At 49.4% G+C, this 27815-nt stretch overlaps 13 non-coding genes across 13 annotated transcripts; all 13 read right to left on the bottom strand.

The window, feature by feature from the left end:
• Positions 1–48: 48 nt before the first annotated feature.
• TRNAS-GCU (transfer RNA serine (anticodon GCU)) lies at positions 49–130 on the bottom strand. The gene has a single exon. It is a non-coding gene; the product is annotated as a tRNA-Ser (tRNA).
• Positions 131–1322: 1192 nt separating this feature from the next.
• Positions 1323–1404, bottom strand: TRNAS-GCU (transfer RNA serine (anticodon GCU)). Its single transcript has one exon. It is a non-coding gene; the product is annotated as a tRNA-Ser (tRNA).
• Positions 1405–2576: 1172 nt separating this feature from the next.
• On the bottom strand, positions 2577–2658 carry TRNAS-GCU (transfer RNA serine (anticodon GCU)). Its single transcript has one exon. It is a non-coding gene; the product is annotated as a tRNA-Ser (tRNA).
• Positions 2659–3840: 1182 nt separating this feature from the next.
• TRNAS-GCU (transfer RNA serine (anticodon GCU)) lies at positions 3841–3922 on the bottom strand. Its single transcript has one exon. It is a non-coding gene; the product is annotated as a tRNA-Ser (tRNA).
• Positions 3923–5113: 1191 nt separating this feature from the next.
• Positions 5114–5195, bottom strand: TRNAS-GCU (transfer RNA serine (anticodon GCU)). Its single transcript has one exon. It is a non-coding gene; the product is annotated as a tRNA-Ser (tRNA).
• A 1192-nt stretch (positions 5196–6387) lies between these two features.
• On the bottom strand, positions 6388–6469 carry TRNAS-GCU (transfer RNA serine (anticodon GCU)). Its single transcript has one exon. It is a non-coding gene; the product is annotated as a tRNA-Ser (tRNA).
• A 535-nt stretch (positions 6470–7004) lies between these two features.
• TRNAT-AGU (transfer RNA threonine (anticodon AGU)) lies at positions 7005–7078 on the bottom strand. The gene has a single exon. It is a non-coding gene; the product is annotated as a tRNA-Thr (tRNA).
• A 584-nt stretch (positions 7079–7662) lies between these two features.
• TRNAS-GCU (transfer RNA serine (anticodon GCU)) lies at positions 7663–7744 on the bottom strand. Its single transcript has one exon. It is a non-coding gene; the product is annotated as a tRNA-Ser (tRNA).
• Positions 7745–8947: 1203 nt separating this feature from the next.
• TRNAS-GCU (transfer RNA serine (anticodon GCU)) lies at positions 8948–9029 on the bottom strand. Its single transcript has one exon. It is a non-coding gene; the product is annotated as a tRNA-Ser (tRNA).
• A 12790-nt stretch (positions 9030–21819) lies between these two features.
• TRNAS-GCU (transfer RNA serine (anticodon GCU)) lies at positions 21820–21901 on the bottom strand. Its single transcript has one exon. It is a non-coding gene; the product is annotated as a tRNA-Ser (tRNA).
• A 1199-nt stretch (positions 21902–23100) lies between these two features.
• On the bottom strand, positions 23101–23182 carry TRNAS-GCU (transfer RNA serine (anticodon GCU)). The gene has a single exon. It is a non-coding gene; the product is annotated as a tRNA-Ser (tRNA).
• A 1314-nt stretch (positions 23183–24496) lies between these two features.
• Positions 24497–24578, bottom strand: TRNAS-GCU (transfer RNA serine (anticodon GCU)). Its single transcript has one exon. It is a non-coding gene; the product is annotated as a tRNA-Ser (tRNA).
• Positions 24579–25255: 677 nt separating this feature from the next.
• Positions 25256–25337, bottom strand: TRNAS-GCU (transfer RNA serine (anticodon GCU)). The gene has a single exon. It is a non-coding gene; the product is annotated as a tRNA-Ser (tRNA).
• Positions 25338–27815: the final 2478 nt, after the last annotated feature.

Here is a 27815-nt window from a genome sequence, read left to right as displayed (position 1 = left end):
GAAATGCTTTACGTTAATCACATTTACATTGATTACGAACTAAACTACCGACGAGGATGGGATTCGAACCCATGCGTGCAGAGCACAATGGATTAGCAGTCCATCGCCTTAACCACTCGGCCACCTCGTCATGTGTAACCTAGAACCTTGGGCCGTTTCTTGTCTGTGGCTTTTGAGAAGGGCTTAGCCAGATTCCGGCAATCTGGGAGGGCGCACGGAGAGTCTGCCAGGAGTCTGAGTATGTCTGAGCACCACGTCCTCCTGGGGCAATATGCTTCCTTCTGAGAGGCACCACCTTCGGTGACCCCCTTGGTGATTGACGTAGGCCATAGCCATGGCATTGTCCAACTGGATTCCCATCTGAGGTTCTCACAGAAGAAGAGGTATGCAACATTGAAGGGAGGCCTGAATTGTCCTGTGCTCCAGAATGTTGATGGGAAGGCGGGCTCCCTCCAAAGAATAAGTCCCCTGCATTCAAAAGGGCACCCAGGACTGATCTTTAGCCTGATAGGCTGATATGTACAGTGGGAATTTTTCAAGTCGTTGGAGGCAGGGTCTTGCCTGGGTCCAGTGCTGGGTCGGTGGGCTACCACGCTTGGGAGACTGAGGGGTGACATTCAGCTTGCGCAATACTGAAAATGTTAGAAATGGATGGACTCCACGGCAGGCACTGCTGAGATTTGAACTCAGGATCTCCTGTTTACTAGACAGGCGCTTTCACCAACTAAGCCACAGCACCCCACTTGGGGGATAGCTCTTTGTGAGAATTTTTCAAATCTTTGGAGGCAAGGTCTTCCCTCAAGCTAGCACTGGGTTGGAAACCTACCACGCTTGGGAGACTCAAGGCTGCCATTAAGCTTGCGCAAAACTGAAAACGTTATAAATGGAAAGACTCCACGGCAGGCACTGCTGAGATTTGAACTCAGGATCTCCTGTTTACTAGACAGGCGCTTTCACCAACTAAGCCACAGCGCCTCACGTGGTGCACATCCTTTGCAACCCAGTCAAGTGCAGAGTGGGTGCAGGGGGCAGTGCAGGGCGTAACAGGAATGCGGGGGCTGGAGCTGGGGGGGGGGGGGTATTGGGGGGGCGGCTCGCACAGTAGTTAAAGCTGTGGACAGAGGGGAGTACAAAAGTGGGACAGGGTGGGTCTGATTGAGTGCAGAGGGGAGAGCTGTGGATTGGGCCGAGGAGGGGGCATGGAAGGGAGGTAGAATGTCTAGGTGCAGATTGACAGTGCCTTTTTTTCTATGTGTACAAGACCTTTGTGCCATGAAATGCTTTACGTTAATCACGTTTACATTGATTACGAACTAAACTACCGACGAGGATGGGATTCGAACCCATGCGTGCAGAGCACAATGGATTAGCAGTCCATCGCCTTAACCACTCGGCCACCTCGTCATGTGTAACCTAGAACCTTGGGCCGTTTCTTGTCTGTGGCTTTTGAGAAGGGCTTAGCCAGATTCCGGCAATCTGGGAGGGCGCACGGAGAGTCTGCCAGGAGTCTGAGTATGTCTGAGCACCACGTCCTCCTGGGGTAATATGCTTCCTTCTGAGAGGCACCACCTTCGGTGACCCCCTTGGTGATTGACGTAGGCCATAGCCATGGCATTGTCCAACTGGATTCCCATCTGAGGTTCTCACAGAAGAAGAGGTATGCAACATTGAAGGGAGGCCTGAATTGTCCTGTGCTCCAGAATGTTGATGGGAAGGCGGGCTCCCTCCAAAGAATAAGTCCCCTGCATTCAAAAGGGCACCCAGGACTGATCTTTAGCCTGATAGGCTGATATGTACAGTGGGAATTTTTCAAGTCGTTGGAGGCAGGGTCTTACCTGGGTCCAGCGCTGGGTCAGTGGGCTACCACGCTTGGGAGGCTTGCGCAATACTGAAAATGTTAGAAATGGATGGACTCCACGGCAGGCACTGCTGAGATTTGAACTCAGGATCTCCTGTTTACTAGACAGGCGCTTTCACCAACTAAGCCACAGCGCCCCACTTGGGGGATAGCTCTTTGTGAGAATTTTTCAAATCTTTGGAGGCAAGGTCTTCCCTCAAGCTAGCACTGGGTTGGAAACCTACCACGCTTGGGAGACTCAAGGCTGCCATTAAGCTTGCGCAAAACTGAAAACGTTATAAATGGAAAGACTCCACGGCAGGCACTGCTGAGATTTGAACTCAGGATCTCCTGTTTACTAGACAGGCGCTTTCACCAACTAAGCCACAGCGCCTCACGTGGTGCACATCCTTTGCAACCCAGTCAAGTGCAGAGTGGGTGCAGGGGGCAGTGCAGGGCGTAACAGGAATGCGGGGGCTGGAGCTGGGGGGGGGGTATTGGGGGGGGCGGCTCGCACAGAAGTTAAAGCTGTGGACAGAGGGGAGTACAAAAGTGGGACAGGGTGGGTCTGATTGAGTGCAGAGGGGAGAGCTGTGGATTGGGCCGAGGAGGGGGCATGGAAGGGAGGTAGAATGTCTAGGTCCAGGGTGACAGTGCCTTTTTTTCTATGTGTACAAGACCTTTGTGCCATGAAATGCTTTACGTTAAGCACGTTTACATTGATTACGAACTAAACTACCGACAAGGATGGAATTCGAACCCATGCGTGCAGAGCACAATGGATTAGCAGTCCATCGCCTTAACCACTCGGCCACCTCGTCATGTGTAACCTAGAACCTTGGGCCGTTTCTTGTCTGTGGCTTTTGAGAAGGGCTTAGCCAGATTCCGGCAATCTGGGAGGGCGCACGGAGAGTCTGCCAGGAGTCTGAGTATGTCTGAGCACCACGTCCTCCTGGGGCAATATGCTTCCTTCTGAGAGGCACCACCTTCGGTGACCCCCTTGGTGATTGACGTAGGCCATAGCCATGGCATTGTCCAACTGGATTCCCATCTGAGGTTCTCACAGAAGAAGAGGTATGCAACATTGAAGGGAGGCCTGAATTGTCCTGTGCTCCAGAATGTTGATGGGAAGGCGGGCTCCCTCCAAAGAATAAGTCCCCTGCATTCAAAAGGGCACCCAGGACTGATCTTTAGCCTGATAGGCTGATATGTACAGTGGGAATTTTTCAAGTCGTTGGAGGCAGGGTCTTGCCTGGGTCCAGCGCTGGGTCGGTGGGCTACCACGCTTGGGAGACTGAGGGGTGACATTCAGCTTGCGCAATACTGAAAATGTTAGAAATGGATGGACTCCACGGCAGGCACTGCTGAGATTTGAACTCAGGATCTCCTGTTTACTAGACAGGCGCTTTCACCAACTAAGCCACAGCGCCCCACTTGGGGGATAGCTCTTTGTGAGAATTTTTCAAATCTTTGGAGGCAAGGTCTTTCCTCAAGCTAGCACTGGGTTGGAAACCTACCACGCTTGGGAGACTCAAGGCTGCCATTAAGCTTGCGCAAAACTGAAAACGTTATAAATGGAAAGACTCCACGGCAGGCACTGCTGAGATTTGAACTCAGGATCTCCTGTTTACTAGACAGGCGCTTTCACCAACTAAGCCACAGCGCCTCACGTGGTGCACATCCTTTGCAACCCAGTCAAGTGCAGAGTGGGTGCAGGGCGTAACAGGAATGCGGGGGCTGGAGCTGGGGGGGGGGGGGGGTATTGGGGGGGCGGCTCGCACAGAAGTTAAAGCTGTGGACAGAGGGGAGTACAAAAGTGGGACAGGGTGGGTCTGATTGAGTGCAGAGGGGAGAGCTGTGGATTGGGCCGAGGAGGGGGCATGGAAGGGAGGTAGAATGTCTAGGTCCAGGTTGACAGTGCCTTTTTTTCTATGTGTACAAGACCTTTGTGCCATGAAATGCTTTACGTTAAGCACGTTTACATTGATTACGAACTAAACTACCGACGAGGATGGGATTCGAACCCATGCGTGCAGAGCACAATGGATTAGCAGTCCATCGCCTTAACCACTCGGCCACCTCGTCATGTGTAAGCTAGAACCTTGGGCCGTTTCTTGTCTGTGGCTTTTGAGAAGGGCTTAGCCAGATTCCGGCAATCTGGGAGGGCGCACGGAGAGTCTGCCAGGAGTCTGAGTATGTCTGAGCACCACGTCCTCCTGGGGCAATATGCTTCCTTCTGAGAGGCACCACCTTCGGTGACCCCCTTGGTGATTGACGTAGGCCATAGCCATGGCATTGTCCAACTGGATTCCCATCTGAGGTTCTCACAGAAGAAGAGGTATGCAACATTGAAGGGAGGCCTGAATTGTCCTGTGCTCCAGAATGTTGATGGGAAGGCGGGCTCCCTCCAAAGAATAAGTCCCCTGCATTCAAAAGGGCACCCAGGACTGATCTTTAGCCTGATAGGCTGATATGTACAGTGGGAATTTTTCAAGTCGTTGGAGGCAGGGTCTTGCCTGGGTCCAGTGCTGGGTCGGTGGGCTACCACGCTTGGGAGACTGAGGGGTGACATTCAGCTTGCGCAATACTGAAAATGTTAGAAATGGATGGACTCCACGGCAGGCACTGCTGAGATTTGAACTCAGGATCTCCTGTTTACTAGACAGGCGCTTTCACCAACTAAGCCACAGCACCCCACTTGGGGGATAGCTCTTTGTGAGAATTTTTCAAATCTTTGGAGGCAAGGTCTTCCCTCAAGCTAGCACTGGGTTGGAAACCTACCACGCTTGGGAGACTCAAGGCTGCCATTAAGCTTGCGCAAAACTGAAAACGTTATAAATGGAAAGACTCCACGGCAGGCACTGCTGAGATTTGAACTCAGGATCTCCTGTTTACTAGACAGGCGCTTTCACCAACTAAGCCACAGCGCCTCACGTGGTGCACATCCTTTGCAACCCAGTCAAGTGCAGAGTGGGTGCAGGGGGCAGTGCAGGGCGTAACAGGAATGCGGGGGCTGGAGCTGGGGGGGGGGGGTATTGGGGGGGCGGCTCGCACAGTAGTTAAAGCTGTGGACAGAGGGGAGTACAAAAGTGGGACAGGGTGGGTCTGATTGAGTGCAGAGGGGAGAGCTGTGGATTGGGCCGAGGAGGGGGCATGGAAGGGAGGTAGAATGTCTAGGTGCAGATTGACAGTGCCTTTTTTTCTATGTGTACAAGACCTTTGTGCCATGAAATGCTTTACGTTAATCACGTTTACATTGATTACGAACTAAACTACCGACGAGGATGGGATTCGAACCCATGCGTGCAGAGCACAATGGATTAGCAGTCCATCGCCTTAACCACTCGGCCACCTCGTCATGTGTAACCTAGAACCTTGGGCCGTTTCTTGTCTGTGGCTTTTGAGAAGGGCTTAGCCAGATTCCGGCAATCTGGGAGGGCGCACGGAGAGTCTGCCAGGAGTCTGAGTATGTCTGAGCACCACGTCCTCCTGGGGTAATATGCTTCCTTCTGAGAGGCACCACCTTCGGTGACCCCCTTGGTGATTGACGTAGGCCATAGCCATGGCATTGTCCAACTGGATTCCCATCTGAGGTTCTCACAGAAGAAGAGGTATGCAACATTGAAGGGAGGCCTGAATTGTCCTGTGCTCCAGAATGTTGATGGGAAGGCGGGCTCCCTCCAAAGAATAAGTCCCCTGCATTCAAAAGGGCACCCAGGACTGATCTTTAGCCTGATAGGCTGATATGTACAGTGGGAATTTTTCAAGTCGTTGGAGGCAGGGTCTTACCTGGGTCCAGCGCTGGGTCAGTGGGCTACCACGCTTGGGAGACTGAGGGGTGACATTCAGCTTGCGCAATACTGAAAATGTTAGAAATGGATGGACTCCACGGCAGGCACTGCTGAGATTTGAATTTAGGATCTCCTGTTTACTAGACAGGCGCTTTCACCAACTAAGCCACAGCGCCCCACTTGGGGGATAGCTCTTTGTGAGAATTTTTCAAATCTTTGGAGGCAAGGTCTTCCCTCAAGCTAGCACTGGGTTGGAAACCTACCACGCTTGGGAGACTCAAGGCTGCCATTAAGCTTGCGCAAAACTGAAAACGTTATAAATGGAAAGACTCCACGGCAGGCACTGCTGAGATTTGAACTCAGGATCTCCTGTTTACTAGACAGGCGCTTTCACCAACTAAGCCACAGCGCCTCACGTGGTGCACATCCTTTGCAACCCAGTCAAGTGCAGAGTGGGTGCAGGGGGCAGTGCAGGGCGTAACAGGAATGCGGGGGCTGGAGCTGGGGGGGGGGGGTATTGGGGGGGGCGGCTCGCACAGAAGTTAAAGCTGTGGACAGAGGGGAGTACAAAAGTGGGACAGGGTGGGTCTGATTGAGTGCAGAGGGGAGAGCTGTGGATTGGGCCGAGGAGGGGGCATGGAAGGGAGGTAGAATGTCTAGGTCCAGGGTGACAGTGCCTTTTTTTCTATGTGTACAAGACCTTTGTGCCATGAAATGCTTTACGTTAAGCACGTTTACATTGATTACGAACTAAACTACCGACAAGGATGGAATTCGAACCCATGCGTGCAGAGCACAATGGATTAGCAGTCCATCGCCTTAACCACTCGGCCACCTCGTCATGTGTAACCTAGAACCTTGGGCCGTTTCTTGTCTGTGGCTTTTGAGAAGGGCTTAGCCAGATTCCGGCAATCTGGGAGGGCGCACGGAGAGTCTGCCAGGAGTCTGAGTATGTCTGAGCACCACGTCCTCCTGGGGCAATATGCTTCCTTCTGAGAGGCACCACCTTCGGTGACCCCCTTGGTGATTGACGTAGGCCATAGCCATGGCATTGTCCAACTGGATTCCCATCTGAGGTTCTCACAGAAGAAGAGGTATGCAACATTGAAGGGAGGCCTGAATTGTCCTGTGCTCCAGAATGTTGATGGGAAGGCGGGCTCCCTCCAAAGAATAAGTCCCCTGCATTCAAAAGGGCACCCAGGACTGATCTTTAGCCTGATAGGCTGATATGTACAGTGGGAATTTTTCAAGTCGTTGGAGGCAGGGTCTTGCCTGGGTCCAGCGCTGGGTCGGTGGGCTACCACGCTTGGGAGACTGAGGGGTGACATTCAGCTTGCGCAATACTGAAAATGTTAGAAATGGATGGACTCCACGGCAGGCACTGCTGAGATTTGAACTCAGGATCTCCTGTTTACTAGACAGGCGCTTTCACCAACTAAGCCACAGTGCCCCACTTGGGGGATAGCTCTTTGTGAGAATTTTTCAAATCTTTGGAGGCAAGGTCTTTCCTCAAGCTAGCACTGGGTTGGAAACCTACCACGCTTGGGAGACTCAAGGCTGCCATTAAGCTTGCGCAAAACTGAAAACGTTATAAATGGAAAGACTCCGCGGCAGGCACTGCTGAGATTTGAACTCAGGATCTCCTGTTTACTAGACAGGCGCTTTCACCAACTAAGCCACAGCGCCTCACGTGGTGCACATCCTTTGCAACCCAGTCAAGTGCAGAGTGGGTGCAGGGGGCAGTGCAGGGCGTAACAGGAATGCGGGGGCTGGAGCTGGGGGGGGGGGGGGTATTGGGGGGGCGGCTCGCACAGAAGTTAAAGCTGTGGACAGAGGGGAGTACAAAAGTGGGACAGGGTGGGTCTGATTGAGTGCAGAGGGGAGAGCTTTGGATTGGGCCGAGGAGGGGGCATGGAAGGGAGGTAGAATGTCTAGGTCCAGGGTGACAGTGCCTTTTTTTCTATGTGTACAAGACCTTTGTGCCATGAAATGCTTTACGTTAAGCACGTTTACATTGATTACGAACTAAACTACCGACGAGGATGGGATTCGAACCCATGCGTGCAGAGCACAATGGATTAGCAGTCCATCGCCTTAACCACTCGGCCACCTCGTCATGTGTAACCTAGAACCTTGGGCCGTTTCTTGTCTGTGGCTTTTGAGAAGGGCTTAGCCAGATTCTGGCAATCTGGGAGGGCGCACGGAGAGTCTGCCAGGAGTCTGAGTATGTCTGAGCACCACGTCCTCCTGGGGCAATATGCTTCCTTCTGAGAGGCACCACCTTCGGTGACCCCCTTGGTGATTGACGTAGGCCATAGCCATGGCATTGTCCAACTGGATTCCCATCTGAGGTTCTCACAGAAGAAGAGGTATGCAACATTGAAGGGAGGCCTGAATTGTCCTGTGCTCCAGAATGTTGATGGGAAGGCGGGCTCCCTCCAAAGAATAAGTCCCCTGCATTCAAAAGGGCACCCAGGACTGATCTTTAGCCTGATAGGCTGATATGTACAGTGGGAATTTTTCAAGTCGTTGGAGGCAGGGTCTTGCCTGGGTCCAGCGCTGGGTCGGTGGGCTACCACGCTTGGGAGACTGAGGGGTGACATTCAGCTTGCGCAATACTGAAAATGTTAGAAATGGATGGACTCCACGGCAGGCACTGCTGAGATTTGAACTCAGGATCTCCTGTTTACTAGACAGACGCTTTCACCAACTAAGCCACAGCGCCCCACTTGGGGGATAGCTCTTTGTGAGAATTTTTCAAATCTTTGGAGGCAAGGTCTTCCTTCAAGCTAGCACTGGGTTGGAAACCTACCACGCTTGGGAGACTCAAGGCTGCCATTAAGCTTGCGCAAAACTGAAAACGTTATAAATGGAAAGACTCCACGGCAGGCACTGCTGAGATTTGAACTCAGGATCTCCTGTTTACTAGACAGGCGCTTTCACCAACTAAGCCACAGCGCCTCACGTGGTGCACATCCTTTGCAACCCAGTCAAGTGCAGAGTGGGTGCAGGGGGCAGTGCAGAGTGGGTGCAGGGCGTAACAGGAATGCGGGGGCTGGAGCTGGGGGGTATTGGGGGGGGGGGGGGCGGCTCGCACAGAAGTTAAAGCTGTGGACAGAGGGGAGTACAAAAGTGGGACAGGGTGGGTCTGACTGAGTGCAGAGGGGAGAGCTGTGGATTGGGCCGAGGAGGGGGCATGGAAGGGAGGTAGAATGTCTAGGTCCAGGTTGACAGTGCCTTTTTTTCTATGTGTACAAGACCTTTGTGCCATGAAATGCTTTACGTTAAGCACGTTTACATTGATTACGAACTAAACTACCGACGAGGATGGGATTCGAACCCATGCGTGCAGAGCACAATGGATTAGCAGTCCATCGCCTTAACCACTCGGCCACCTCGTCATGTGTAACCTAGAACCTTGGGCCGTTTCTTGTCTGTGGCTTTTGAGAAGGGCTTAGCCAGATTGCGGCAATCTGGGAGGGCGCACGGAGAGTCAGCCAGGAGACTGAGTATGTCTGAGCACCACGTCCTCCTGGGGCAATATGCTTCCTTCTGAGAGGCACCACCTTCGGTGACCCCCTTGGTGATTGACGTAGGCCATAGCCATGGCATTGTCCAACTGGATTTCCATCTGAGGTTCTCACAGAAGAAGAGGTATGCAACATTGAAGGGAGGCCTGAATTGTCCTGTGCTCCAGAATGTTGATGGTGTTAGGTGTGACTACTGCAATCACCTATTCATAAGTTATGTTACCGTTTCCCAATTATTATTAGAGTCTTATCTAAGCAAGGAGACACGGAAAGAAGTTCTCAGTATGTCTGCTCAGACGGTCGCACTCACTCTGAGGTCCTTTATTATCACACAGCTCTTTTTATACACTAAAAAAGACAGGCGTTAAAAATGTTGAAACAAAACAACTTCTATAAAAGGCAATTTCTAAGTGTCTTCTGCTTTTAGAGCTGATGTGGCAGATGACCCTTACGACATGGTTTCCTCTTATGTGTACGTGACTGCACCCATCCGGCCTTAAGGATGATGTGTCTTTAAAACAACTGAAAACAGACGAGATAAGCATTTAGTGAAACATACTGTCAACCATTTTTATTCTTATACCTTGATCCTCACAATTTCCCCCTTTGACATCACCCTTCCCTCTTACCCTGGGTCCACCTGAACAAGTTCTAGTCGGCCTATGTCCAAAGTACTCTCCCTGACCGCGAGTTGTCAGAGGGGTATACACCCATCCCCCTGGATAGTACCAACATCTAAAATTCAGGAAGAGTGGCTTTTCTGACAGATGGGTGATGTCAAGGAACCAAATCCACCTATCTTATCCAACTTATCAACTTACAAAAGTTCCATCTTTTCTACAGCATTTACCTTGGCTTTCTTGCAAAAGCACATGAGCAGTTTAAAGCACGCATAAAGAAGAAATACAAATAAAAGCACCACTATAATTGTCATCGCTGCCTTCTTAAGCCAAGAGAATAACCCTGAGAAGCTAAAAGTTCCACCAAACGGATCCCAGTCACGGCCAATATTACGGGCCTTCTCCTGTAGATCCTTTACTTCCGTGCGGTGTCGTGCAATGATGTCATAATAGTCGGGTATCTCGATGCTGGTGTTATGTATCCAAGTACAACATTCATAGTCTTCTGTAGCCTCACAGAGTCCTGTTAATGCTGCACTCATACTTTCAATCGCTAACTCATGTAATTCTATTTGTTTTGTGATGGCTCTGGTCTCTAGATTTAACTTAGTAATGTCATCAGAGTTTTTCTCCAAAATATCATTAATTATTCCAGTATAGTTATTTAGTCGCTTCATTAAGTCTATACCCCATCCTGTCCAGGACGGGAACCAAGCCCATGCCATGTCCTGCTCTAAGAATATTTCTCTCTTGCTACGATATCTGAGGGGATATCTGGGGTGCATACTAGCTTCTAGTAGGTGATCACCTCGTTCATCACCCACTACTCCCATTACTGGTACCAAACTTGCGAGGTAGCACCATCCCTGAGCCCTTCTAGGTATCCAGGTATAACACTTATTCCCACAACAGATGTATATATTGTTTCCTAGAGCTACTGATCTTGAACTGATATCATTTCTATAACGAGAGGTGTATCCATAGAGGGATAAGTTGGATACTAACCACCTAACATTATTATCCACAATGTTAGTGAGGAAGTCAGATAATGTCTGGTGTGTGCTGGAATTACTGGGGTAGAAGCTTCCATTTAATACGACAATGGACAAATTAAACTTGCTGTCTTGGCATTCTCTATTTCCTTCCGTTGTGTTCCCTAAGTTGAAACACCAGGCAGGGGGAAAGGCGAGACCATTTGATTTAAACATTACTGTCTTGCTGGTATTTGTTCCAGTTATGTTAATGCTACTGTTAGCAAGGTCAGTATAATTTATAGGAACTGCCATCAGTGGTATGTTTGCTGTACTGGGGTGTAATTTACTGCAAATCCAACATTTCTCATATCCTGACTTCCGAGCATAAGCATATTTAAACTTCAGTAATAAAATTTTTTTAGAAAATCCTTCATCCTTGTGAATTTCATTCTGTGAGGTAACCAAACTATTGGTCAGGATTACTGAAACAAAAAGAATAAAAAGATACATGTTGTCATTTGCCAACTGGCTCCTTTTTACAGTGTGAAGCATGGATCCAGGCTGTTTTACCCTCCAACTTGACCGATGTGGGAGTGGTCAGCAGTACTTGATATGGTCCTTCAAACCGTGGCTCTAAAGCTTTTCTGGTATGTTTCTTTACATAGACCCAATCTCCGGGGCTCAGCGAATGAGTACCTGCTATTGAGTTAGGGTCTGGAAGAGAAGAATACACACTTTTGTGGATCTTAGTTAGATGCTGTTGTAATTGTATCACATATGCAGTCAAACTATCACATTGCAATTGCATACTCTGTGGAAAGTATAAACCTAGTCTGGGTGCATTCCCAAAAAGTATTTCATATGGGGATAACCCTGTTTTTCCCGTTGGAGTATACCTTATGGAGAACAAAGCTAAAGGCAGACATTCTGGCCAAGGTTTATTTAACTCTTGCATAGCTTTTTGTATTTTTAACTTTATTGTCCCATTTACTCTTTCTACTGATCCTGAACTCTGTGGGTGGTAAGGGGTGTGGAAACTTTGTTGAACCCCTAACATAGCCATTACATTCTGCATGATTTCTCCTGTAAAGTGTGTTCCCCTATCTGATTCTATGGTTTCAGGAAGACCAAACCTAGGTATTAACTCTGTGATCAGTTTCTTCGCTGTGGCTTTCGCTGTGGCTGACTTCACTGGATAACTTTCTGGCCAGCCTGAAAATAAGCAGATGCACACGAGACAAAATTCAAATGGGCCGCTCTTAGGCATTTGGATATAGTCAATTTGCAGTCTCTGAAAGGGATACTGGGCCCGAACCTGATGTTTACGTGGGGTTTTCACTCTCTGTCCTGGGTTATTTAACAGACAGATTTGGCATGCAGCACAGTAGTTCCTTGCAGTACTACTGAATCCAGGGGCTAGCCATCCTTGGCTTACAATCCTATACATAGAATTGGAGCTGACATGAGTGGGCAAGTGGACAGCCGCTGCCATTGCGGGGTATAGAGAGGCAGGTAGGCATATTCTGCCTCCTTCCCTCCATATATTGTCAAGGCCTGGTGCTGCTCCCATTTTTACCCATCTATCTTTCTCGCTCTCTCCTGCTTGCTCCTGTAGTTTACTCATCTGCTGCCATGTCGGTTCTGGGATGCTCACCTTTACCGTTGCTAAGGTCTCAGGGCTTACTTCCCCTAGAGCTGCTTGTTTTGCAGTTAAATCTGCAAATGCATTTCCTTTTGCCTCAATTGTTTTTGCGCTCGTGTGTGCCGCTATCTTCATAATGGCTACTCTTCTAACTTTTTGAAGATTGTTCAGGACTCTTTTGATTCCTTCACCATGTTTAACAGGTGTGCCTGCTGCTGTAAGGTAACCTCTAGCTTTCCATATGTGGCCATAATCATGTGCAACACCATAAGCATAGGCAGAGTCAGTGTAAATGTTCCCTTCTTGTCCCTCTAAGTGTTCTAAGGCTTTTTCTAAAGCTGTTAGTTCTGCTTCCTGTGCAGACATGTGTGCTGGTAATGACTTTGCCTCAATTACCTGTGTGTCCGTTACCACAGCATAACCTGTGTGATATTTACCTTTGTCATCGGCAAATCTACTACCATCTACAGTGGTGTGAAAAAGTGTTTGCCCCCTTCCTCATTTCCTGTTCCTTTGCATGTTTGTCACACTTAAGTGTTTTTCGGAACATCAAACCAATTTAAACAATAGTCAAGGACAACACAAGTAAACACAAAATGCAATTTGTAAATGAAGGTGTTTATTATTAAAGGTGAAAAAAAATCCAAACCATCATGGCCCTGTGTGAAAAAGTGATTGCCCCCTAAACCTAATAACTGGTTGGGCCACCCTTAGCAGCAACAACTGCAACCAAGCGTTTGCGATAACGTGCAATGAGGCTTTTACAGCGTCCTGGAGGAATTTTGGCACCTTACTGTGTCAAGCAGCTCCTATTTAAGTGATGCCTTGATTGTGAACAGGTGTGGCAATAATCAGGCCTGGGTGTGGCTAGAGAAATTGAACTCAGGTGTGGACAACCACAGTTATAGTATGTTTTAATCCTAAACACACCAGCAAGTCCACCACCGAATGGCTGAAGAAAAACAAAATGAAGACTTTGGAGTGACCTAGCTGAAGTCCTGACCTGAATCCTATTGAGATGTTGTGGTATAACCCTAAAAAGGCCGTTCATGCTCGAAAACCCTCTAATGGAACTGAATTAGGACAATTCTGCAAAGATGAGTGTGCCAAAATTCCTCCAGGACGCTGTAAAAGCCTCATTGCACGTTATCGCAAACGCTTGGTTGCAGTTGTTGCTGCTAAGGGTGGCCCAACCAGTTATTAGGTTTAGGGGGCAATCACTTTTTCACACAGGGCCATGATGGTTTGGATTTTTTTTCACCTTTAATAATAAACACCTTCATTTACAAATTGCATTTTGTGTTTACTTGTGTTGTCCTTGACTATTGTTTAAATTGGTTTGATGTTCCGAAACACTTAAGGCCGCGTACACACGGGCGGACTGTTCGCCCAACCTTGTCCGCTGAACAGTGTTTGGGCGGACAGTCCGCTCGTGTGTGGGCTTTCAGCGGACAGTTTCAGCGGACAGTTGGACGGACAAAGTCTTTCGGAAATTCCGAAAAACTGTCCGCTGAAACTGTGTTTGAGCGAACAGTCCGCCCGTGTGTGGGCCTGTCCGCTGTACTTTCGAAATGAGCGGACTGTTCCCGCTCGGAAAGTCCGCCCATTTCGAGCGCGTGTACAGGTAGGCGGGGCCCGCGAAGGAGACGTCGCGGGCTCCGCCGCCTGGAATGGGCTTAAAGGGGAACCCCAACGCCGAAAAAAATCGGCGTGGGGGTTCCCCCAAAGTCCACACCAGACCCTTGTCCGAGCACGCTACCCGGCCGGCCAGGAAAGGGGGGCGAGCGAGCGCGCCCCCCCCTCCTGAGCCGTACCAGGCCGCGTGCCCTCAACATGGGGGGGTGCCTTGGGGAAGGGGGGGCCGCGCGGCCCCCCCACCCCAAAGCACCTTGTCCCCATGTTGATGAGGACAAGGGCCTCTTCCCGACAACCCTGGCCGTTGGTTGTCGGGGTCTGCGGGCGGGGGGCTTATCGGAATCCGGGAGCGCCCTTTAAGAAGGGGGCCCCCGGATACCGGCCCCCCACCCTATGTGAATGAGTATGGGGTACAATGTACCCCTACCCATTCACCTGTGAAATAAAGTACAAAAAAAAACACAACACAGGGGAAAAAATATTTTATTGCACAGCTCCGGGGGTCTTCCGTCTTCGGGGGTCTTCTCGCCGGACTCCTCCGCTATGTGTGTGTAGCTCTTTTACTAGCGGAGGAGTCCGGCTTTCTTCCTCCCCGCCGCCGGCCTCTTCTCCCGACTTCGGGGGTCTTGTCCCCCTCTTCGGTTCTTCTGCCGGGCCACCGCGCCTTCTTGTAGCTCTTTTACAGGCGGTGGCCCGGTCTTCTGTCGCCGCTGCCTTCCGTTCTTCTGTCGCCGCCTTCGGTTCTTCTGCCGGGCCACCGCGCCTTCTTGTAGCTCTTTTACAGGCGGTGGCCCGGTCTTCTGTCGCCGCTGTCGCTGTCGCCGCCTTCCGTTCTTGTTCTTCTTCTTGTTCTTCTTCTTCTTCTCCAGGCGATGTTGACACGTCGCTCCCTCCGGCCGGAATGCCAGAGCCGCGCTGTGCGGTCACTTATATAGTGACAATGGGGCGGGGTCACATGGTATATGTCACATGGGTTGGTCACATGGGTTGATGTCACATGGGGACTATGACATCGTAAGGGGGCGGGGTCACCATGTGACCAACCCATGTGACATATACCATGTGACCCCGCCCCATTGTCACTATATAAGTGACCGCACAGCGCGGCTCTGGCATTCCGGCCGGAGGGAGCGACGTGTCAACATCGCCTGGAGAAGAAGAAGAAGAACAAGAAGAAGAACAAGAACGGAAGGCGGCGACAGCGACAGCGGCGACAGAAGACCGGGCCACCGCCTGTAAAAGAGCTACAAGAAGGCGCGGTGGCCCGGCAGAAGAACCGAAGGCGGCGACAGAAGAACGGAAGGCAGCGGCGACAGAAGACCGGGCCACCGCCTGTAAAAGAGCTACAAGAAGGCGCGGTGGCCCGGCAGAAGAACCGAAGAGGGGGACAAGACCCCCGAAGTCGGGAGAAGAGGCCGGCGGCGGGGAGGAAGAAAGCCGGACTCCTCCGCTAGTAAAAGAGCTACAAGAAGATAGCGGAGGAGTCCGGCGAGAAGACCCCCGAAGACGGAAGACCCCCGGAGCTGTGCAATAAAATATTTTTTCCCCTGTGTTGTGTTTTTTTTTTGTACTTTATTTCACAGGTGAATGGGTAGGGGTACATTGTACCCCATACTCATTCACATAGGGTGGGGGGCCGGTATCCGGGGGCCCCCTTCTTAAAGGGGGCTCCCGGATTCCGATAAGCCCCCCGCCCGCAGACCCCGACAACCAACGGCCAGGGTTGTCGGGAAGAGGCCCTTGTCCTCATCAACATGGGGACAAGGTGCTTTGGGGTGGGGGGGCCGCGCGGCCCCCCCTTCCCCAAGGCACCCCCCATGTTGAGGGCACGCGGCCTGGTACGGCTCAGGAGGGGGGGCGTGCTCGCTCGCCCCCCTTTCCTGGCCGGCCGGGTAGCGTGCTCGGACAAGGGTCTGGTGTGGACTTTGGGGGAACCCCCACGCCGATTTTTTTCGGCGTTGGGGTTCCCCTTTAAGCGCTTTCCAGGCGGCGGAGCCCGCGACGTCTCCTTCGCGGGCCCCGCCTACCTGTACACGCGCTCGAAATGGGCGGATTTGCCTCCTCCTTACGTGGGCGAGTCCGTTCATTTCAAAAGTTGAGCGAACTGTTTGCCCAACCTTGTTCGTCAAACAGTCCGCTCGTGTGTGGGCAAGTCCGCTCATGCAAATTTTGAGCGGACTGTTTGCCGAAACTGTTTGACGAACAAGGTTGGGCAAACAGTCCGCGCGTGTGTACGCGGCCTTAAGTGTGACAAACATGCAAAGGAACAGGAAATGAGGAAGGGGGCAAACACTTTTTCACACCACTGTATGTACAGTGTGTGTTCTGCATTTGCAATGGGTGTGTCTGTGACATGTGGGAACCCCGTGATCTCTTGTTCCATAAGTTGAAAACAATCGTGTTCATCAGATGTTATGTCATGAAATGAAAGTGTGTCAGAATCCTGAGTTTCTTGTGCTGTGCCTTCACCATTAATCCCCCCTGTCAAGTCTGTCTGTAAGGGTAGAAGTTGTGCTAAGTTAAAGGAAGTGCATCGCTGGAAGGTAACATTGGGAGGTAGGAGCAAGGTGCATTGCAGACGCAGCTGCCTCGCCATTGATATGTGCTTTGGCTGAACTTGTGACAAGATGGCGTATATGTCATGTGTGGTATGTACCACTACAGGATTGTCTAAGACAATTTCTGAGGATTTGTCAATGATAATTGACACTGCTGCGACTGCTCGTACACAGGACGGTGATCCTCTAGAGACAGGATCGAGAGCCGCTGAGAAATATGCTACCGGCCTTTGTTTGATGTGTTGTTGTGTCAACACCCCTGTTGCGTGTCCCGTGATTTCAGCAATGTACAAATGAAATGTTTTGGTATAGTCAGGGATCCCGATCGCAGGTGCCGAAATTAGTAACTTTCTTAAGGTGCTAAAAGACTTATGACCTGCTTCTGTGAGTACATAGGGTACTATTTTCAAGCAATCATATAATGGCTGCATCAGAGAACTGGCATGTGGTATCCATTGTCTACAATATGACACTATTCCCAGAAACATACGAAGTTGCTTAAAGTTGCGTGGGACATTCATTTGTCTTATGGCCTGGACTCGTTCTTCAGTGAGGTGTCGAGTACCCTGGGATATACAGTGGCCCAAAAAGACAACCTTTTTCTGGCATACCTGTAACTTAGTTCTATTCACTTTGCACCCTTTTTCAGCCAGGAATTGTAACAATGATAGAGTGGCTTTTAAACAAGTATCGTTATCCGGACAACATAACAATAGGTCATCTACATATTGCAACAATACACAAGTGTCAGGTGGTTGCCATTCCCCCAACACTGTCTGTAGGGCTTGCGAGTATAGAGTTGGCGAATGCGCCATTCCTTGCGGTAGGCGTGTCCAGGTCAACTGGCGGTTTTTGAGACGGAACGCAAACCACGGTTGACATTCCTCCGCCAGGGGTACAGAAAAGAAAGCATTAGCCAAGTCTATAACAGTAAATGAGGAGCTATCTGATGGTACTTCTGAAAGTAAAGTATGCGGGTTTGGTACTAGTGGCGTTATTGGGGCCAATATTTTGTTTACCGCCCTTAGGTCTTGTACCATTCTATACTTTACTGGGCCATCCCCCAATGTCTTTTTCTTGACCGGATACAATGGGGTATTGGCTGGTGACTGTATTTCTTTTAATGCTCCACTTTTGAGTAGAGCCTCCACTTGTAGTTCTATAGCTGCTTCCTGGGGCGCACTGAGTGGGTACTGTTTCTGCTGGGGGAGAACTGCTCCTGGAATCAGCTGTAGAGTAACCGGGGGTATGGGCAAAAGCCCAACGTCTGCTGGATGTGTTTCCCATAGCCCTTCCGGAAGGCTAGACAGAATTTGATCTATTTCTGGCGAGGGTGTATTGGACAGTTCTGGTTCTACTTCCAAACATTGTATTTTATTACAGATTTCTATACCCTCTGGGTCATCTCCTATTGCTAAGGTGACCATACCATCTGGATGATAAGTAATGTTTGCTCCTATTTTCTGAAGAATATCTGCTCCTAATAAATTAGTAGGGGCTCCTCTGGAAATCAAAAAGCGTGACAAAAACATGTGATTCCCTATTTTTACTTTTAAAGGTTTAGTCAGTGGGGCATCGGACAAAAGACCGTCATAACCACTTATGGGTATGGTGTCACGGGAGGTCATGTGTGGAGGGACTACTGAATCAGATAATAAGCTGCGTGATGCTCCTGTGTCAACTAAACAAGGAATATGTTTACCTTCCACCTTCATCAACATGTGGAGCATTTTATTCTCTGATTCAGCTAGGACTGGGGCAAGTCATGCGGTCGGATCGTCCCTATCGTTGGTACGCCTCTGTCTGTAGTCCCTCGTGTCTCTGTCCGTGTTTCCTTCCTGTTCGTCTTTTATTCTTTTCCTACAGTCTCTTTTTATATGTCCCACCTTGTTGCAGTAATAACAGGTAAGAGGTTTACAGGAGGAATTCCCTCCTTCATTGACCCGGGCAACAGTGTTAACTCCCGGTGTCCTTCTGGGTTTAGTTTCTGCTAAATCAGCCTCTATGCCTTGTGCTTTCTGCAACAATGTTCCTCTGTCCCGTATGGCTCTCCATTCGGGAGTACATGCCTTCAGTTTGTCACCTATTTGGGGTACTAGTCCTTCCATAAACTGTCGATTGAAAGCCCTAATGGTGACGGGTAAGGCTAAATCTAGACCTTCGTCAGCCATCATGCTTTCCATGTTGAGGTAAAATTCTGTAACAGTCTGACCTGGGGCCTGTTTTATGGGCGCTGTCGAACCCCTTTCCTGCTGTTTCCTTTGGCAAAATTCTCGTAACTGATTAATAAACAGGAGTCTAGAGTCTATATGACGGGGGTGTACTCCTGGTGGATTTGTCGCTGGATCCCCTTGTGGTCTATGTGGAGCAATTTCATTCATAAATTGATTAAACATTGTTAGTGTCATTTTATGTCTACACAAATCTTCCCCATCTTGCCAAGTTGCTTCATGTGTGTCTAGTAATTGTGTCACGAATCTACAGAATGCGGCAGGTTTTGCTACGGGATCAGGAGCATTCTGTATTAATGCCATAAGAGTGTCAGCCGACCAAGGTGCCCATGTCCTCAGAACGACTTGTTGAGTCACTGTAGGTGGCTGTCCTGCTTGACCCGCATTTGGATTATTTACTTGTATTACCCTAGTCCGACTGTGGACTGGAGCTACGGACTCTGGTCTTTGAGCTCCGCAATGTACACATTCCTGTGCCCAGTCTGTATTCTGGGTACCGCATACTCGGCATACCCATCCTCTTCCTCTTAAGGAAGGATAAAGTTTTGGTCTTTCGCTACCCGGTGTGGTAGTGGTATAAGGAGGTGGAGTACCTTCCGTTTTTACTCCATCCTCGGGAACAGAAGGGAGACTCTTGCGTCGGACCTTCATGTCCCATCCACCCTGTTCATGACAATACTTCCATCCCTCCTCTTTAGCCCTGTTGGAAACCTTAATTAAACATTGTATTTGTGATACCCATCTGTTCTGCAGGACCTCTCCCTGTCTGTCTCTCTTTATATTCCCCCAACCTTCTACACTTAGCCCATTTTCTCCATCCATTCCAAATTTCTTGAGAACCCTATTCGTGCCCTGTGCCTTGTCCTTCCCATACAACATTGTAATTATGTCTTTAACAGCATAACATTTCTGAGATTCCTCCTGGGGTTTACCATGTGTCTGGCCCATTTTGACAGTCCTGCCTAGGTGGCGTTTGGATCACTTACTAAGTGTCTCGTTGCCTTCTCCTCCTAGGGTGCCAAAATACTAAAACTTTGTCTGGGGTACTTATTCTGAAACCGAACTACTTTTACACCCCAACCAGATAAATGCGACTACTAATACAACAGAAACAATAATCACAATCATCACTTGTAGGTGGCCAAACACATATGACTAGATCTCCGGGACTTTGTGGAGACCTTATTCCCTTCCCTTTAACATGGAATTTCTCAGCAATCGTTTCTTATTCCTGCTTTATTGAGGCAGTCAGGACTTATACTTTCAACCCGTTTTTAGGCTCATGAATCAAAAAGCGTATATCAAACTTAAGTGTCGGACCCCCAAGTACTCTTACGAGTTAAGGGCGCATTCCGTTACCCATTGGGATGATATATGTTTCAATTCACACCATACAAACAGGGCTTATCTCAGTCACAACAGACAGATGACAAGGAGACAGACAAGAAACAACGGTAACATAAGTCAAATATTAAATTCAAGACTCGCTTACTACAGAGGTTGGTTTTACCTGAAGAACAATACAGACAGATCGGGTGGGCACAAATCTAAGAAGCACAGAGTTTATAAGAAAATAAAGCTTTTCTTACCTGCGCAGGTTTTGTCTGTGGTTCCTGATGTGCCCGACCTCTTCGTTCCGTCCTTATGTTCGTTCGCCTCTTGTAGTTTCTTTAGCGAAGTCCCTTGTTCGTGCGCCAAAAATGTTAGGTGTGACTACTGCAAGTCACCTATTCATAAGTTATGTTACCGTTTCCCAATTATTATTAGAGTCTTATCTAAGCAAGGAGACACGGAAAGAAGTTCTCAGTATGTCTGCTCAGACGGTCGCACTCACTCTGAGGTCCTTTATTATCACACAGCTCTTTTTATACACTAAAAAAGACAGGCGTTAAAAATGTTGAAACAAAACAACTTCTATAAAAGGCAATTTCTAAGTGTCTTCTGCTTTTAGAGCTGATGTGGCAGATGACCCTTACGACATGGTTTCCTCTTATGTGTACGTGACTGCACCCATCCGGCCTTAAGGATGATGTGTCTTTAAAACAACTGAAAACAGACGAGATAAGCATTTAGTGAAACATACTGTCAACCATTTTTATTCTTATACCTTGATCCTCACAATGGGAAGGCGGGCTCCCTCCAAAGAATAAGTCCCCTGCATTCAAAAGGGCACCCAGGACTGATCTTTAGCCTGATAGGCTGATATGTACAGTGGGAATTTTTCAAGTCATTGGAGGCAGGGTCTTGCCTGGGTCCAGCGCTGGGTCGGTGGGCTACCATGCTTGGGAGACTGAGGGGTGACATTCAGCTTGCGCAATACCGAAAATGTTAGAAATGGATGGACTCCACGGCAGGCACTGCTGAGATTTGAACTCAGGATCTCCTGTTTACTGGACAGGCGCTTTCACCAACTAAGCCACAGCGCCCCACTTGGGGGATAGCTCTTTGTGAGAATTTTTCAAATCTTTGGAGGCAAGGTCTTCCCTCAAGCTAGCACTGGGTTGGAAACCTACCACGCTTGGGAGACTCAAGGCTGCCATTAAGCTTGCGCAAAACTGAAAACTTTATAAATGGAAAGACTCCACGGCAGGCACTGCTGAGATTTGAACTCAGGATCTCCTGTTTACTAGACAGGCGCTTTCACCAACTAAGCCACAGCGCCTCACGTGGTGCACATCCTTTGCAACCCAGTCAAGTGCAGAGTGGGTGCAGGGGGCAGTGCAGGGCGTAACAGGAATGCGGGGGCTGGAGCTGGGGGGGGGGGGTATTGGGGGGGCGGCTCGCACAGAAGTTAAAGCTGTGGACAGAGGGGAGTACAAAAGTGGGACAGGGTGGGTCTGATTGAGTGCAGAGCTGTGGATTGGGCCGAGGAGGGGGCATGGAAGGGAGGTAGAATGTCTAGGTCCAGGGTGACAGTGCCTTTTTTTCTATGTGTACAAGACCTTTGTGCCATGAAATGCTTTACGTTAAGCACGTTTACATTGATTACGAACTAAACTACCGACGAGGATGGGATTCGAACCCATGCGTGCAGAGCACAATGGATTAGCAGTCCATCGCCTTAACCACTCGGCCACCTCGTCATGTGTAACCTAGAACCTTGGGCCGTTTCTTGTCTGTGGCTTTTGAGAAGGGCTTAGCCAGATTCCGGCAATCTGGGAGGGCGCACGGAGAGTCTGCCAGGAGTCTGAGTATGTCTGAGCACCACGTCCTCCTGGGGCAATATGCTTCCTTCTGAGAGGCACCACCTTCGGTGACCCCCTTGGTGATTGACGTAGGCCATAGCCATGGCATTGTCCAACTGGATTCCCATCTGAGGTTCTCACAGAAGAAGAGGTATGCAACATTGAAGGGAGGCCTGAATTGTCCTGTGCTCCAGAATGTTGATGGGAAGGCGGGCTCCCTCCAAAGAATAAGTCCCCTGCATTCAAAAGGGCACCCAGGACTGATCTTTAGCCTGATAGGCTGATATGTACAGTGGGAATTTTTCAAGTCGTTGGAGGCAGGGTCTTGCCTGGGTCCAGCGCTGGGTCGGTGGGCTACCACGCTTGGGAGACTGAGGGGTGACATTCAGCTTGCGCAATACTGAAAATGTTAGAAATGGATGGACTCCACGGCAGGCACTGCTGAGATTTGAACTCAGGATCTCCTGTTTACTAGAAAGGCGCTTTCACCAACTAAGCCACAGCGCCCCACTTCCCCCTTAGTTGGTGATAGCTCTTTGTGAGAATTTTTCAAATCTTTGGAGGCAAGGTCTTCCCTCAAGCTAGCACTGGGTTGGAAACCTACCACGCTTGGGAGACTCAAGGCTGCCATTAAGCTTGCGCAAAACTGAAAACGTTATAAATGGAAAGACTCCACGGCAGGCACTGCTGAGATTTGAACTCAGGATCTCCTGTATTACTAGACAGGCGCTTTCACCAACTAAGCCACAGCGCCTCACGTGGTGCACATCCTTTGCAACCCAGTCAAGTGCAGAGTGGGTGCAGAGTGGGTGCAGGGGGCAGTGCAAGGCGTAACAGGAATGCGGGGGCTGGAGCTGGGGGGGGGGGGTATTGGGGGGGCGGCTCGCACAGAAGTTAAAGCTGTGGACAGAGGGGAGTACAAAAGTGGGACAGGGTGGGTCTGATTGAGTGCAGAGCTGTGGATTGGGCCGAGGAGGGGGCATGGAAGGGATGTCTAGGTCCAGGGTGACAGTGCCTTTTTTTCTATGTGTACAAGACCTTTGTGCCATGAAATGCTTTACGTTAAGCACGTTTACATTGATTACGAACTAAACTACCGACGAGGATGGGATTCGAACCCATGCGTGCAGAGCACAATGGATTAGCAGTCCATCGCCTTAACCACTCGGCCACCTCGTCATGTGTATCCTAGAACCTTGGGCCGTTTCTTGTCTGTGGCTTTTGAGAAGGGCTTAGCCAGATTCCGGCAATCTGGGAGGGCGCACGGAGAGTCTGCCAGGAGTCTGAGTATGTCTGAGCACCACGTCCTCCTGGGGCAATATGCTTCCTTCTGAGAGGCACCACCTTCGGTGACCCCCTTGGTGATTGACGTAGGCCAGTGATGGAAAACATTGGCACTCCAGATGTTTTGGAACTACATTTCCCATGATGCTCATGCACTCTGCAGTGTAGTGAAGCATCATGGGAAATGTAGTTCCAAAACATCTGGGGTGCCAAGGTTCGCCATCACTGACGTAGGCCATAGCCATGGCATTGTCCAACTGGATTCCCATCTGAGGTTCTCACAGAAGAAGAGGTATGCAACATTGAAGGGAGGCCTGAATTGTCCTGTGCTCCAGAATGTTGATGGGAAGGCGGGCTCCCTCCAAAGAATAAGTCCCCTGCATTCAAAAGGGCACCCAGGACTGATCTTTAGCCTGATAGGCTGATATGTACAGTGGGAATTTTTCAAGTCGTTGGAGGCAGGGTCTTGCCTGGGTCCAGCGCTGGGTCGGTGGGCTACCACGCTTGGGAGACTGAGGGGTGACATTCAGCTTGCGCAATACTGAAAATGTTAGAAATGGATGGACTCCACGGCAGGCACTGCTGAGATTTGAACTCAGGATCTCCTGTTTACTAGACAGGCGCTTTCACCAACTAAGCCACAGCGCCCCACTTGGGGGATAGCTCTTTGTGAGAATTTTTCAAATCTTTGGAGGCAAGGTCTTCCCTCAAGCTAGCACTGGGTTGGAAACCTACCACACTTGGGAGACTCAAGGCTGCCATTAAGCTTGCGCAAAACTGAAAACGTTATAAATGGAAAGACTCCACGGCAGGCACTGCTGAGATTTGAACTCAGGATCTCCTGTTTACTAGACAGGCGCTTTCACCAACTAAGCCACAGCGCCTCACGTGGTGCACATCCTTTGCAACCCAGTCAAGTGCAGAGTGGGTGCAGGGGGCAGTGCAGGGCGTAACAGGAATGCGGGGGCTGGAGCTTGGGGGGGGCGGCTCGCACAGAAGTTAAAGCTGTGGACAGAGGGGAGTACAAAAGTGGGACAGGGTGGGTCTGATTGAGTGCAGAGCTGTGGATTGGGCTGAGGAGGGGGCATGGAAGGGAGGTAGAATGTCTAGGTCCAGGGTGACAGTGCCTTTTTTTCTATGTGTACAAGACCTTTGTGCCATGAAATGCTTTACGTTAAGCACGTTTACATTGATTACGAACTAAACTACCGACGAGGATGGGATTTGAACCCATGCGTGCAGAGCACAATGGATTAGCAGTCCATCGCCTTAACCACTCGGCCACCTCGTCATGTGTAACCTAGCACCTTGGGCCGTTTCTTGTCTGTGGCTTTTGAGAAGGGCTTAGCCAGATTCCGGCAATCTGGGAGGGCGCACGGAGAGTCTGCCAGGAGTCTGAGCACCACGTCCTCCTGGGGCAATATGCTTCCTTCTGAGAGGCACCACCTTCGGTGTCCCCCTTGGTGATTGACGTAGGCCATAGCCATGGCATTGTCCAACTGGATTCCCATCTGAGGTTCTCACAGAAGAAGAGGTATGCAACATTGAAGGGAGGCCTGAATTGTCCTGTGCTCCAGAATGTTGATGGGAAGGCGGGCTCCCTCCAAAGAATAAGTCCCCTGCATTCAAACGGGCACCCAGGACTGATCTTTAGCCTGATAGGCTGATATGTACAGTGGGAATTTTTCAAGTCGTTGGAGGCAGGGTCTTGCCTGGGTCCAGCGCTGGGTCGGTGGGCTACCATTCTTGGGAGACTGAGGGGTGACATTCAGCTTGCGCAATACTGAAAATGTTAGAAATGGATGGACTCCACTGCAGGCACTGCTGAGATTTGAACTCAGGATCTCCTGTTTACTAGACAGGCGCTTTCACCAACTAAGCCACAGCGCCCCACTTGGGGGATAGCTCTTTGTGAGAATTTTTCACGTGAGAATTAAGCACGTTTACATTGATTACGAACTAAACTACCGATGAGGATGGGATTCGAACCCATGCGTGCAGAGCACAATGGATTAGCAGTCCATCGCCTTAACCACTCGGCCACCTTGTCATGTGTAACCTAGAACCTTGGGCCGTGTAATATTTCTTTAAATTTCGTACCTGGGGGGTGTGTATAGTATGCCTGTGAAGGGGCGTATGCTTCCCGTGCTTAGAACTGACCCTGCACAAAGTGTCATTTCTGCAGAAAAAAAATTAATTTAAAACCACTCGCTGCTATAATGAATTGTCGGCTCCTGTAATACAGAGAATACTCATTGAAAGTCATTGATAAAAAAAAAAAAAAAAGCGTGAGGTTCTCCCAAATTCAACTACCAGGCCCTTCAGGTCTGGTATGGATATTAAGGGGAACCCCGCGTCAAATTAAAAAAAAAATTGACATGGGGTCCCCCTAAAAATCCATACCAGACCCTTTATCCAAGCATGCAACCTGGTAGGCCGCAGGAAAAGAGGGGTGGATGAGAGAGCGCCGCCCCTCCTGAACCGTACCAGGCCACATGCCCTCAACCTTGGGAGGATGCTTTGGGGGTCTGCGACCCCTCAAAGCACCATGTCCCCATGTTGATGGGGACAAGGGCCTCATCCCCACAACCCTGGCCGGTGGTTGTGGGGGTCTGTGGGTGGGGGGCTTATCAGAATCTGGAAGCCCCATTTAACAAGGGGACCCCCAGATCCCGCCCCCCTGTTTGAAATGGTAAGGGGGTACAAAAGTACCCCTACCATTTCACAAAGAAAGTGTAAAAAATAGTTAAATAAGACAAACACACTTTTGAAAAATTCCTTTATTAAAAATTAAAAAAAAGGAAACCTGCGTTACATCAGAGGGGGGCAGGGTCACCCATACATCATTGGGGAAGCCCGGCCCGGCCCGGCTTCCCCAATCGCGTCAGAGAGGGGCGGGGTCAGGTGGCGGGTGGCCCCGCCCTCCGCATATAACAAACGTCAAGCCGACGGGATCCCCACAGTGTCTCCTCCGTGGAGACAGAAGATGGATGGATGCGCTGCGCTGGATCAGATCAGCCATCGCTGGACCCCGGAGAGATGGTCATCCGTCGCTGGATAGCAAGAGTGGATTACCACCGCTGGAATCTTTTTTTTATGTTTTTTATTTTTAATAAAGGAATTTTTCAAAAGTGAGTTTGTCTTATTTAACTATTTTTTACACTTTCTTTGTGAAATAGTAGGGGTGCTTTTGTACCCTCTTACCATTTCAAATGGGGGGCGGGATCTGGGGGTCCCCTTGTTAAAGGGGGCTTCCAGATTCTGATAAGCCCCCCGCCCGCAGACCCCCACAACCACCGGCCAGGGTTGTGGGGATGAGGCCCTTCTCCACATCAACATGGGGACATGGTGCTTTGAGGGGTCACAGACCCCCAAAGCATCCTCCCAAAGTTGAGGGCATGTGGCCTGATACGTTTCAGGAGGGGGGGGGCGCTCTCTCGTCCCCCCCTCTTTTCCTGCGGCCTGCCAGGTTGCGTGCTCGGATAAAGGGTCTGGTATGGATTTTTAGGGGAACCCCCACGTCAATTTTTTTTTAATTTGACGCGGGGTTCCCCTTAATATCCATACCAGACCTGAAGGGCCTGGTAGTTGAATTTGGGGGAACCCCACGCTTTTTTTTTTTTTATCAATGACTTTCAATGAGTGTTCTCTGTATTACGGGAGCCGACAATTCATTATAGCGCGATTGATTTTAAATGAATTTTTTTTCTGCAGAAATGACACTTTGTGCAGTGTCCCTGCACAAAGTGTCATTTCTGCAGAAGAAAAATTCATTTAAAATCTAAGCACGGGAAACATGCGCCACTTCACAGGCAAACTATAGATACCCCCCAGGTACGAAATTTAAAGGAATATTACACTTTTATTGTTTCACTTTAATCATTATTAAAATCAGTGCTCCTGAAAAAACAGCAGTTTTTAAAACTTTTTTTTGCATTGATACATGTCCCCTGGGGCAGGACCCAGGTCCCCAAACACTTTTTTAGGACAGTAACTTGCATATTAGCCTTTAAATTTAGCACTTTAGATTTTGAACGTTCAAGTCCCATAGACTTTAATAGGGTTCTAAAGTTCACACGAAGTTTAGGTCTGTTCGCAGGTTCTGGTGCGAACCGAACAGGGAGGTGTTCGGCTCATCCTTAATGTAGAGCATCCCTGAGCTGAGTCATCCATGATACACTGTTTTTTTTAAAAAATGTCTCTGTTTTTTTTACTCTTTTTTTATTCTCTCCTATGTTATATATGTATTATAACAAAATGGAAATGTATGAGTCATTTGCCTAATTGTGATGTAATTAGATCATACTAGACAGTGTAATCATTATGCTCTGAGGCATTTAATGTATGTTTTTTGTTTTTATAAATAAATATTGTTAAAATTATTTTAAAGACTTTGTATCTATGTCTAAAAAGTCCATCACCGTCAACAATAGTTGTCTTGTTTTTTAGTAAGTTCAAATATCGGGGCGTGGCATGCTTATTATGTAGTGTATCCACAGTACCACTCTGTGTCTGATACGCCTTTAAC

The sequence above is a fragment of the Lithobates pipiens genome, unplaced genomic scaffold (assembly GCF_037356315.1).
Source record: "Lithobates pipiens isolate NorthernLeopardFrog02 unplaced genomic scaffold, aLitPip1_a1.2 Scaffold_8, whole genome shotgun sequence".
Classification (NCBI taxonomy): domain Eukaryota; kingdom Metazoa; phylum Chordata; class Amphibia; order Anura; family Ranidae; genus Lithobates; species Lithobates pipiens.
The sequence above is the reverse complement of the archived record's forward strand: the minus strand, read 5'-3'. Positions and strand labels throughout refer to the sequence as shown.